Raw genomic sequence first — 13,977 nt, forward strand, 5'->3', positions numbered from 1 at the left:
CCTCCAGACTCTGTCGCTGTGCCATTCTGTGGCTTCCACATGCTGCTGCCACCTCCAGATTCTGTCATTGTGCCACTCTCTGGCCTCCTCATACTTCCGCCACCTCCAGACTCTGTCATTGTGCCACTTGGTGGCCTTCTCCTAATGCTGCTGCTACTGCTGCCACCTCTAGACTCTGTCATTGTGCCACTCTGTGGCCTCCTCCTGATGCTATTGCTGCTGCCACCTCCATGGCCTACTGGCCTACTGGCTGCTGCGACCTCCTGTGGCCTACTCATGCTGCTGCCACCTCCAGACTCTTTCATTGTGCCACTCTGTGGCCTACTCATGCTGCTGCCACCTCCAGACTCTTTCGTTGTGCCACTCTGTGGCCTACACATGCTTCTGCCACCTCTAGACTCTGTCCTTGTGCCACTCTGTGGTCTACTCATGCTGCTGCCACCTCCACTCGGTGGTCTTCTCCTAATGCTGCTGCTACTGCTGCCACCTCTAGACTCTGTCATTGTGCCACTCTGTGGCCTCCTCCTGATGCTGCTGCTGCTGCCACCTCCATGGCCTACTGGCCTACTGGCTGCTGCAACTCCTGTGGCCTACTCATGCTGCTGCCACCTCCAGACTCTGTCATTGTGCCACTCTGTGGCCTACTCATGCTGCTGCTACCTCCACTAGGTGGCCTTCTCCTAATGCTGCTGCTGCCGCCACCTACAGACTCTGTCGTTGTGCCACTCTGTGGCTTACTTATGCTGCTGCCACCTCCAGACTCTTTCGTTGTGCCACTCTGTGGCCTACACATGCTTCTGCCACCTCTAGACTCTGTCCTTGTGCCACTCTGTGGCCTACTCATGCTGCTGCCACCTCCACTTGGTGGCCTTCTCCTAATGCTGCTGCTGCCGCCACCTACAGACTCTTGTGCCACTCTGTGTCATTGTGCCACTTTGTGCCCTGCTTATACTGCTTCCACCTCCAGACCCTGTCATTGGGCCACTCTGTGGTCTCCTCATGCTGCTTCCACCTCACCACTATGTCATAGGTCTACTCTGTGGATTTCTCATGCTGTTCCCACCCTTCCCCACTTCATAACTGGTCCACTATTTTGGCTTTCGGCCTGGCTGACATCATAATTTTTTTTTACACTTCTGATCTGTCAGAAGTAAGGAAAAATGAGACGCACAATGGATCCTGTCTGTGTAGCAGCTTTAAGGCCTGTATGGTCCCATCAGAATTGGCTTATGATTTGGTGGGTATAAAACACAGAAGACATGCAAATATTCGGTTCATGTGTCCACTCCTATTTTTTTTGGCATTAGCAATACTGATGGATTACTGACCAAATGCTGGTATGTTGTGCTCGCCAATCCATCAAATAGAAAGATATTGATGGATGAGTATCGATCCTCACAAGGCCCTTCCTAATGTATTGTGATTGTCCATATTGCTTCCTTTACTGGCATGATTAATTTTTCCATCACATTATACACTGCTCATCTCCAGGGGTTACGCCCACACTGCAATCCAGCCTCTTGCATAATACACTGCTCGTTTCCATGATTATGACCACCCTGCAATCCAACAGCGGTGGTCGCGCTTGCACATTATGGCAAAAAACACTAGTCTATGTGTGCTACCACAGTCCTGGCCACCAGAGAGGCCATCGCTTTTTCCTATAGTGTGCAAGCATGACCACTAATGGATTGTAGGGTGGTCTGTAACCATGGAAGCAGGCAGTATATATTGTGATGGGAAAATGAAGCGCAAGACATATGATACATCATAATTCCTTTTAATGGGTTGTGTCATTTCAGCAAATGGCATTAATCAGGTAGAGAATGTTATACAAGGCACTTATTAATGTATTGTGATTGTCCATATTGCCTCCTTTGCTTAATTTTGATTTGATGATTAATTTTTCCATCACATTATACACTGCTCATCTCCAGGGGTTACGCCCACACTGCAATCCAGCCTCGTGGTCGTGCTTGAACACTATAAGAAAAAGCGCCAGCCTATGTGCACTCCCATAGTCCCAGCCACCAGAGAGGATGCCGCTTTTTCCTATAGTGGGCAAGCAAGACCACCAGGGCTGGATTGCAGGGTGGTCATCATAACCCCTGGATACGAGCAGTGTAAAATGTGATGCAAAAACGAATCAAGCCAGCAAAGGAAGCAATATGGACAATCACAATACATTTGTAATTACCTTGTATTAACTTTCTCTACATGATGAATGCCATTTGCTGAAGTGAGACAACCCCTTTAAAGGAATTATGATGTATCATTTGTCTTGCACTTGCAAGTGCTGTTCATCCCCTCTTGGGTCTGCCAGCTATGGAGGATATAGATGCTCATGGGCGTCCGAGAGGGGGCAAGTGCCCCTCCCCTGGAATCTGTGAACTGAGTTCTGCCTCTGCTCTGCAGCACTGGCGGATCCAGGGGGGGGGGGGGGCAACGGGGCAATAGGCCGGCAGCCTATCAGAGGCCGGCGCAGGCGGCGCGATGACGTTTATTTTTTTGTGTACAATACTGGTGGCTACTGGCACATAATGGGGGTCTCTGGCGTATGGCACATAATCGGGGTCTCTGGCTACTGGCACATAATGGGGGTCTCTGGCTACAGGCACATAATGGGGGTCTCTTGCTACTGGCACATAATGGGGTCTCTGGATACTGGCACATAATGGGGGTCTCTGGCGTCTGGCACATAATGAGGGTCTCTGGCTACTGGCACATAATGGGGGTCTCTGGCTACTGGCACATAATGGGGGGCTATGGCTACTGGCACATAATGGGGGGCTCTGTCTACTGGCACATAATGGGGGGCTCTGGCTACTGGCACATAATGGGAAGGGGACTGTCATTACTGGCACATAATGGGGGGCTGTCATTACTGGCACATAATGGGGGTCTCTGGCTACTGGCACATAATGGGGGTCTCTGGCTACTGCCACATAATGGGGGGCTCTGGCTACTGGCACATAATGGGGGTCTCTGGCTACTGGCACATAATGGGGGTCTCTGGCTACTGGCACATAATGGGGGGCTCTGGCTGCTGGCACATAATGGGGGTCTCTGGCTATTGGCACATAATTGGGGTCTCTGGCTACTGGCACATAATGGGAGGAGGGCTGTCATTACTGGCACATAATGGGGGGGGGCTGTCATTACTGGCACATAATGGGGGGATGTCATTACTGGCACATAATGGGGACTGTCATTACTGGCACATAATGGGGGGCTGTCATTACTGGCACATAATGGGGGGCTGTCATTACTGGCACATAATGGGGGCTGTCATTACTGGCATAAGGGGGGGGCTGTCATTACTGGCACATGATGGGGGGCTGTTATTACTGGCATATGATGGGGGGGCTGTTATTACTGGCACATGATGGGGGGGCTGTTATTACTGGCACATTATTGGGGGCACCATAGGGGCATCTACCGAGGCCACAAAGAAGGGGTGTTTTATATGGGGGACTCTGTACAGTAGAATTTTATACTGGGACACATTATGGTGGGTACTATGAGGAAGGGGGAGAGGAGTACTATGGGGTCATCTACGGGGGGCACTAAGAAGGGGTATTTTATTCTTGTAAATTATGGGGGACACTGAGGGCATCTACTGGGGCATTTTATACTGGTGCATTATGGGGGGCACTAGGAGGAAGGGGGGAGAGGAGCACTATGGAGGCATTTACTGGGGGCACTATATAGGGGTATTTTATACTGGCACATTATGAGGGCACTATGGGGACATTAGCTCAACTGCGGGCATTACAAGGGGGTATTTTTTGCACTGTCACATTATAAGGAGAATTATTTCTGCTGGGGGGCATTATGGTGGGCTTTATTACTCCCACATAGTATGACCCACTAGTAGCAGCTCCATACTCTCCCTGCTCTGCTATTCCTCTGCCCCTTCTCCAAATCCTTATTATGAAATCTTTCTCATTAGGATAAAACACAACATCAGCTCCGCCGAGCCCCCGGCCAAAGTGTTGAAGTGGTGTCCGAGATCCCCAAGGGCCAAGCCAAGTAACTGTAAGTTTTAATGTGGAATATGTTTATGTTATACACATATAGCCTACACTGTGCCACACAATATACAGTATACCGCTACACTGTGTAGTCTGTTCTATAAGCACCATTGTTTTGTGGTGGCGGACAGAAAATAATCTGAAAGTGCCCCTCCCGAGACCAGGCTCTGGATCCGCCACTGCACAGCTGATGCGTTATTATACTTTGTGATAATGAATATGCCCCTCCCCTTCATTACATTCTCAGAAACAAGCAGAGCATGGATGTCAATAAAATTATGCCCCCCCTGGAAAAATTTCTGCGGACGCCCATGTAGATGCTACTTTTGTTTTGGTTTCCTTGAGTCAGTAATCGGGTCCTGCTGGAAGTGCTGGGTATGGATAGTAGCTCCTGCTGTCAGTGACAGGTGTGGGTAACAGTCCGGACCTCTAAGTTTTGATTTACTGGTTGGCACATTAGTGATGAGGTTCTACAAATGCCAAAATCTGCAATATAAATAATGATACTACAAGATCTTAGATATTAATATGCTGCCCAATTCAGCCAAATGCGATTCAGAGCTCACTTGCCTTCAATGGGAAACATGTATCTATAAAGCCCCATATACATGGCTCTCATACAGGTATACAGGATCAGGATAAAAAATACGGATCAGATTGTCTCTAGGCCCTCATGCACAATACTGTATTTTGTATCGGTGTCCATTCAGCATTTTTTGTTGATTGCACACAAACCCATTCATTTCTATTGGTCTGCAAAAAAACAGGCAGCAGACAGATGTCATCCGTCTGCTGTCCGCATCCATGTGACCATTCCACAAATTATAGAAGATGTCCTATTCTTGTCTGTATTGAGGATAACAATAATCATTCATAGTAATGGGAGTGAGAAAAATTGCACATGGAAGGTGTCCGTATATTGCAGATCTGTGGTTTGCAAACTCCAATACAGACATGATCGTCTGCATGGGGCCTTACTAAAATAAGAGCTAAGTAAAAATATAACATAACATTATGTATAAAAACACAATATCATTAATGTATAAAACAGAACAATAACTCTAAACTATGTAATTTATATACATAAAAGTGATGAATACATGAAATAGAGAACAAAAAATTAAATTACTATGTTTTAATGTTTTTAAAATGTTTTGTTCACTTTTTTGTTCTGTTGTTCTCTATTTTTTGCTTACTGAATGTCAGTGGTCACATACTGATGTAGCAGGGTTAACACATGCTTTATGAGACATGTTATCTAAACTAAATGCAACTAAATGCGTCAAGCAATTGCTTTTCAATGGCTTTTTTTTTCAAGATAACTCGATGAGTTAGGAAATTTGAGTTGTGTGTTACCCCTGCTACATCTGTAGCATAAAGGCCATCACATGACTGATGCCATGTTTCAATTAGGCCATGGATATATTACACAGGACTGATGTCACGGCTGTTTCTCGGTTTTGTTGTGGTTGGCGGCATTGACACGTTTGCCGAGCATGCTGGTTGCCTGGGGCAATGTGTAGTTGTCATCATGTGTCTACTCTTCTCCTTGAACCCCTTAAGGACCAGCGCCGTACATGTACGATTCTGTGATCGGGCGGGTGCAGGAGATGCCCCCGCTCGATCCGTGGCAGGGGTCTGGCAGTCACTGATAGCCGGACTCCTGCTGCATGCACCGGCATCAGTGAAATCACCGATGCCGGCGCATTAACCCTTGATGTGCCGCGGTCAGTGCTGACCACGGCAAGTGCGATGTGTGGAGGGAGGGAGAGAGCAGCCATCGAGTCCCCGAGCTGCTGTGACGGGGACCGGATGTCAGGGAAGGCGGCCCGATGCCTTCCTTAGTCATCGTGGCTGCCTTCCGGGAGAGCCTGTGAGATCCTGCCCCCTGGATCTCACAGGCAAACAGGCTGTAAGTGTATTAGAGTCTGTAATACACTTACAGCCAATGCATCACAATACAGAAGTATTGTGATGTATTGTAAAGGTGATCAGACCCCCAAAAGTTGAAGTCCCAGAGTGGGACAAAAACTAAAGTTTAAAAAAGTTTAAAAAATAAAGTTTTACAAAAAATTAAAAGGTTCAAGTAAAAAAAAAACGGCCTTTTCCCAAAATAAAATTTATTTTTTTGTAGAAAATAGGGAAAAAAAGGAAAATTGACATATTAGGTATTTATTTTAGGCTCCATAAAAAATAGCACTTGACCTAACCCCTCAAATGAACACCGTCAAAAAAATAAAATAAAAACTGTGCTAAAAAAACTATTTTTTTGCCACCTTACATCACTAAAAGTGCAACACCAAACGATCAAAAAGTCGTATGCACCCCAAAATAGTACCAATCTAACATCACCTCATCCCGAAAAAAATGATATCCTACCTGAGACAATAGCCCAAAACATATTAAAACTATGGCTCTCAAAATATGGAGACACTAAAACATTATTATTTTTTGTTTCAAAACTGATATTATTGTGTAAAACTTAAATAAATAAAAAAGTAGACATATTAGGTAGTTCCACATCCATAACGACCGGCTCTATAAAATAACCACATTACCTAACCCCTCAGGTGACCACCGTAAAAAATAAAATAAAAACGGTGTTAAGAAAGCCATTTTTTGACACCTTACATCACAAAAAGTATAATAGCAAGCGATCAAAAAGTCATATACACCCCAAAATAGTGCCAATCAAACCGTCATCTCATCCCGCAAAAATGATACCCTACCTAAGACAATCATCCAAAAAATAAAAAAAACTATGGCTCTCAGACTATGGAGACACAAAAAATTTTTTTCTGTTTCAAAAATGATATTATTGTGTAAAACTTAAATAAATAAATAAAAAGTAGACATATTAGGTATCGCCGCTTCCGTAAGGACCTTCTGTATAAAAATATCACATGTCCTAACCCTTCAGGTGAACACCGTAAAAAATAAAAATAAAAACGGTGTTAAAAAAGCCTTTTTTTGTCACCTTACATTACAAAAAGTGTAATAGCAAGCGATCAAAAAGTCATACGCACCCCACAATAGTACCAATCAAACTGTCAACTCATACTGAAAAAAATGAGTCCCTACATAAGACAGTCGCCTAAAAAATAAAAAATAAACTTTGGCTTTCAGACACCAAAAAATCATTAAAAAAAAAATGCTTTATTATGTAAAACTGAAACAAACAACCATAAAAAGTAGTCATATTTTGTATTGTCGCGTCCGGAACAACCTGCTCTATAAAAATACCACATGATCTAACCTGTCAGATGAACGTTGTAAATAACAAAAAACAAATTTCTTGTTACCTTGCCTCACAAAAAGTGTAATATAGAGCAACCCAAAATCATATGTATCCTAAAATAGTACCAAAAAAACTGCCACCTTATCCCGTAGTTTCCAAAATTGGGTCAATTTTTGGGAGTTTCTACTCTAGGGGTGCATCAGGGGGGCTTCAAATGGGACATGGTGTCAAAAAACCAGTCCAGCAAAATCTACCTTCCAAAAACCATATGGCGTTCCTTTCCTTCTGCGCCCAGCCGTGTGCCCATACAGAAGTTTACGACCACATATGGGGTATTTCTGTAAACTACAGAATCAGGGCAATAAATATTGCATTTTATTTGGCTGTTAACCCTTGCTTTGTTACTGGAAAAAATGGATTAAAATGGAAAATCTGCCAAAAAAGTGAAATTTTTAAATTTAATCTTCATCTTGCATTAATTCTTGTGAAACACCTAAAGGGTTAACAAAGTTAGTAAAATCAGTTTTGAATACCTTAAGGGGTGCAGTTTCTAAAATGGGGTCATTTTTGGGTGGTTTCCATTATGTAAGCCTCATAAAGTGACTTCAGACCTGAACTGGTCCTTAAAAAGTAGATTTTGCTAATTTTCAGAACAATTTCAAGATTTGCTTATAAACTTCTAAGCCTTCTAACGTCCCCAAATAATGAAATTACATTCACAAAATGATCCAAACATGAAGTAGACGTATGGGGAATGTAAAGTAATAACTATTTTTGGAGGTATTACTATCTATTATAAAAGCAGAGAAATTTAAATTTGAAATTTTTTTGACTCAATTTTACCACTGTCATGAAGTACAATATGTGACAAGAAAACAATCTCAGAATGGCCTAGATAAGCAAAAGCGTTTGAAAGTTATCACCACATAAAGTGACACATGTCAGATTTGTAAAAAATGGCCTGGTCCTTAAGGTGAAATATGGCAGGATCCTTAAGGGGTTAAGGTTTGTTTCCCTTCTCTGTCTGGTGTGTGTGGGGTTAACTACCTGGCTGGGTGTGGTCATTTGGTGCTATTTAGCCTGTGGCTGGTAGCCTGCAGTTAGTTGTCCTCCAGCTTTTGTTGGTGCTGGAGCTACGCTCTGGTGCTGGGTATTCCATCTGCCCAGTTCATGAGGGCCACCTTGTGGGACATCAATGTCTCCTCGATGTCACCTTCCCTTCCTTACCCTATTCTATGTTTGGTGTGGTATGTCTACAGTAGTTGTTGTTCCATGTAAGGTCTGTCTTTGGTGTGTATGGTCCTGCATGGATGCTAGACATTCCCCTGTATGTCTGTGCCTTCGGTGAGAGGGCTCCTGGGTTCCCCAGAGGGGTACAATGAGTCAGTGAGCATCCTATCCGCTTGGGGGTTCATGCAGTTGCTGGTGAGTTGGTTCCTGTGTGTTTTGTTCTGTACTGAGTCCAGTACAGTGTTCCGGTACCAGTACATATGCATGGATTCCAGTTCTTTATGGTGTGGACTGCTCGTGTGCAGGTAAGTGACCAAGTATTCCGGTGTTCTTGGGTCAGTGGTTATTCTTGCCACTGGACTCTTACCTGCCAATCTAGTTTGCTTCTCTCTGTCATCTGTCTATGTGAGCGTGGTGTCTTACTGTTGTGGTTTAATGTTCTAGCAGTCAGGTGGACCCGCTCTAGGACATGACAGTAAGTTTTGTTTTTTTTCTCCGTTGTCGCTGGTAACTAGGCCTTAGGGAGACGCTTGTTCGTTCATCTGGGAAAGAACAGGTTGTCCCTAATCCTGACATTACTTCCAGGGATCATTAGGGCCCGAGGCTCCTGTGTATGAGCCCTCCTACCATCTGGGTTCACTCATATGGTTAGGAGTCAGGACTTGGATTAGGGTGGCATTAGGAGGTGCCCTGCTCCCTTTCCTTGGTGTCCTGGCCTAGTCTTTATTCCTGCTTCCTATCGGTGTTCGGTGGGTCGTTTCCCCCCACTCCCCACGTGACAACTAATCCATGGGACGTACCATTCAACTGTGCATCTAGGGTTCAACTACTTAATATGCAAAGGTATGTAAGCAGAATTTTAAATGTGTTTATCAAAAAATGTTATGATTTTGAATTATATCAACAATTACAAAAAAATAAATAAACTGGAATACCCCTCTAAGTGCCTATTAATAGGAACACGTTGATTTTCCTGTAGATTTTCCGAAAGCCTCTGCAGTCTATGGTAGAAGTGATATAATTATCACATGTTCAAGTCCATTAAGGGGGCTAAAAAAAGTTAGGGTACTTTCACACTAGCGTTATTCTTTTTTGGCATTGAGGGGCTCAATACCGGAAATGAACTGATCAGTTTTATCCTAATGCATTCTGAATGGAGAGCAATCTGTTCAGTATGCATCAGGATGTCTTCAGTTCAGTCTTTTTGCCATTTCAGGACGGAGAAAATACCGCAGCATGCTGCAGTTTTCTCTCCAGCCAAAAAGACTGAACACTTGCCGGAATGCGCAATCCGGCAATAATTTACATTGAAGTGTATTAGTGCCGGATCCGTCATTAAGTATTCCGGCAAACCGGAGACACGGATCCGGTATTTAAATGCATTTGTCTGACGGATCCGCATTATTGCATAGGGAGGCATACTGGATCCATGTACTGGATACATTACATCCCAGAGGCCTTAATAGGGACTATGAAATTATGCACTTAGATGTGTAATCCTTGTATCTTCTGATAATTGCTTTATTCTATATTATACTGTATTTTTCAAAGACCTCTGCTTCTCATTGAAGGATCCTGACAGTGATAGAGTAATATCCTTTGTTTAAAAATGTAACAGTTTGTTTGCAGATGTAATATCCTGTCTAAAAGTGAATATTATGTTATTATTTTGTGGTTGTCTGAAGCTTTCCCATGCCTTCTTGATGTCACGTTGTTTTGAAGTGGATGGACTATTACTAGGGATGAGCGAACCCGAACTGTATTTTCGTAAAAGTCCGGGTTCGGGGTTCGGCGCTTTCTTGGCGCTTTTTGAAAGGCTGCAAAGCAGCCAATCAACAAGCGTCATACTACTTGCCCCAAGAGGCCATCACAGCCATGCCTACTTTTGGCATGGCTGTGATTGGCCAGTCCAGCATGTGACCCAGCCTCTATTTAAGCTGGAGTCACGTAGCGCCGCACGTCACTCTGCTCTGATCAGTGTAGGGATAGGATGCAGCTGCTGCTGTTAGGGCCAGATTAGGCAGTGATTTACTCTTCAAAAACACTCACTGAAGTGATCAATGTACAGCTGTGTATCATTCAACCTCTGCTATTTAATTGCTCACTGTTTTTAGGCTGCCCAGAGCGTTTTTCTGTCACTTTTTTCTGGGGTGATCGGCGGCCATTTTGTGTCTTGTGGTGCGCCAGCACAAGCTGCCACCAAGTCCATTTAACCGTCAATATTGTGGTGTTGTTTTTTTGCTATATCCTACATCAGGGGCTTGGCTGTGCTTGCTATTTTATTGAGGGGTGAAATAAAATTGCCAAAATAGCAGTACCCTAAATCTGGTGTTTCAGGTGTGGCTAGCCAATTGTAATACTGTCTGCTGTCTGGCAAAGGATATTTTTTTTTCTGGGTTGAAATACAATTCCCAAATTAGCAATTCCCTAAATCAGTGGTTTCTGCTGTAGCAGGCCAAGTTTAAATCTATCCATAAAAGGGTATATTACATTGAAGGTGCTGATAGGGTCATCCTCAATAACTTCACACGCTACCGTGCATTTCCAAGTCTAATTCTGTCCGTAAAAGGGATACCTGTCATCCAGGGCCTAAATACTAGGCCTACAATTTATATTCAGCTAAATCTGTGGTTACTGCTGTGCCTGTATTAGTGTAATACGGTACCTAAATAGATAGCCAGATAGTGATAGGTGCCTGTAAAAAAAGGCCTGAATTTGAATTCAATACATTGGGCCAAATAATTTTTTTCTTATTGTGGTGAACGGTTACAATGAGGAAAACATCTAGTAAGGGACGCGGACGCGGACATGGTCGTGGTGGTGTTAGTGGACCCTCTGGTGCTGAAAGAGGACGTGGCCGTTCTGCCACAGCCACATGTACTAGTGTACCAACTACCTCCGGTCCCAGTAGACGCCAGAATTTACAGCGATATTTGGTAGGGCCCAATGCCGTTCTAAGGATGGTAAGGCCTGAGCAGGTACAGGCATTAGTCAATTGGGTGGCCGACAGTGGATCCAGCATGTTCACATTATCTCCCACCCAGTCTTCTGCAGAAAGCGCACAGATGGCGCCTGAAACCAAGCCCATCAGTCTGTCACATCACCCCCATGCATATCAGGGAAACTGTCTGAGCCTCAACTTATACAGCAGTCTCTTATGCTGTTTGAAGACTCTGCTGGCAGGGTTTCCCAAGGGCATCCACCTAGCCCTTCCCCAGCGGTGGAAGACATAGAATGCACTGACGCACAACCACTTATGTTTCCTGATGATGAGGACATGGGAATACCACCTCAGCACGTCTCTGATGAAACACAGGTGCCAACTGCTGCATCTTTCTGCAGTGTGCAGACTGAACAGGAGGTCAGGGAGGAAGACTGGGTGGAAGACGATGCAGGGGAAGATGAGGTCCTAGACCCCACATGGAATGAAGGTCGTGCCACTGACTTTCAGAGTTCGGAGGAAGAGGCAGTGTGAGACCGAGCCAACAGCGTAGCAAAAGAGGGAGCAGTGGGCAAAAGCAGAACACCAGCCGCCAAGAGAGTCCGCCTGCTACTGGCCACCACTATCTGGGACTGAGCACCCCAAAGGCAGCTTCAAGGAGTTCCCTGGCGCGGCAGTTCTTCAAACAATGTGCTGACGACAAGACCCAAGTGGTTTGCACGCTGTGCCATCAGAGCCTGAAGCGAGGCATTAACGTTCTGAACCTTAGCACAACCTGCATGACCAGGCATCTGCATGCAAAGCATGAACTGCAGTGGAGTAAACACCTTAAAAACAAGGAACTCACTCAGGCTCCCCCTGCTACCTCTTCTGCTGCTGCCTCGGCCTCTTCCTCCGCCTCTGGAGGAACGTTGGCACCTGCCGCCCAGCAAACAGAGGATGTACCACCAACACCACCACCTCCGTCACCAAGCATCTCCACCATGTCACACGGCAGCGTTCAGCTCTCCATCTCGCAAACATTTGAGAGAAAGCGTAAATTCCCACCTAGCCACCCTCGATCCCTGGCCCTGAATGCCAGCATTTCTAAACTACTGGCCTATGAAATTCTGTCATTCAGGCTGCTGGACACAGACAGCTTCAAACAGCTCATGTTAGTTGCTGTCCCACAGTATGTTGTTCCCAGCCGCCACTACTTCTCCAAGAGAGCCATGCCTTCCCTGCACAACCAAGTATCCGATAAAATCAAGTGTGCACTGCGCAACGCCATCTGTGGCAAGGTACACCTAACCACAGATACGTGGACCAGTAAGCACGGCCAGGGATGCTATATCTCCCTAACTGCACACTGGGTAAATGTAGTGGCGGCTGGGCCCCAGGCGGAGAGCTCTTTGGCGCACATCCTTCCGCCGCCAAGGATCGCAGGGCAACATTCTTTGCCTCCTCCTCGGCTTCCTCCTCCTCTTCTTCCACCTGCTCATCCAGTCAGCCACACACCTTCACCACCAACTTCAGCACAGCCAGGGGTAAACGTCAGCAGGCCATTCTAAAACTCATATGTTTGGGGGACAGGCCCCATACCGCGCAGGAGTTGTGGCGGGGTATTGAACAACAGACCGACGAGTGGTTGCTGCCGGTGAGCCTCAAGCCTGGCCTGGTGGTTGTGTGCGATAATGGGCGAAATCTCGTCGCAGCTCTGGGACTAGCCGGTTTGACGTACATCCCTTGTCTGGCGCATATGCTGAATTTGGTGGTGCAGAAGTTCATTCACAACTACCCCGACATGTCAGAGCTGCTGCATAAAGTGCGGGCCGTCTGTGCGCGCTTCCGGCATTCACATCCTGCCGCTGCTCGCCTGTCTGCGCTACAGCGTAACTTCAGCCTTCCCGCTCACCGCCTCATATGCGATGTGCCCACCAGGTGGAACTCCACCTTGCACATGCTGGACAGACTGTGCGAGCAGCAGCAGGCCATAGTGGAGTTTCAGCTGCAGCACGCACGGGTCAGTTGCACTGCGGAACAGCACCACTTCACCACCAATGACTGGGCCTCCATAAGAGATCTGTGTGCCCTGTTGCGCTGTTTCGAGTACTCCACCAACATGGCCGTTATCAGCGTTACAATACCACTTCTATGTCTCCTTGAGAAAACACTTAGGGCGATGATGGAAGAGGAGGTGGCCCAGGAGGAGGAGGAGGAGGAGGAGGAGGAGGAGGAAAAGGGGTCATTTTTAGCACTTTCAGGCCAGTCTCTTAGAAGTGACTCAGAGGGAGTTTTTTTGCAACAGCAGAGGCCAGGTACAAATGTGGCCAGACAGGGCCCACTACTGGAGGAAGTGGAGGAGGTGGAGGAGGATGAGGATGAAGCATGTTCACAGCGGGGTGGCACCCAACGCAGCTCGGGCCCATCACTGGTGCGTGGCTGGGGGGAAACGCAGGACGATGACGATACGCCTCCCACAGAGGACAGCTTGTCCTTACCTCTGGGCAGCCTGGTACACATGAGCGACTACATGCTGCAGTGCCTGCGCAACG

Source organism: Bufo bufo, chromosome 3 (genome assembly GCF_905171765.1).
Source record: "Bufo bufo chromosome 3, aBufBuf1.1, whole genome shotgun sequence".
Lineage (NCBI taxonomy): Eukaryota > Metazoa > Chordata > Amphibia > Anura > Bufonidae > Bufo > Bufo bufo.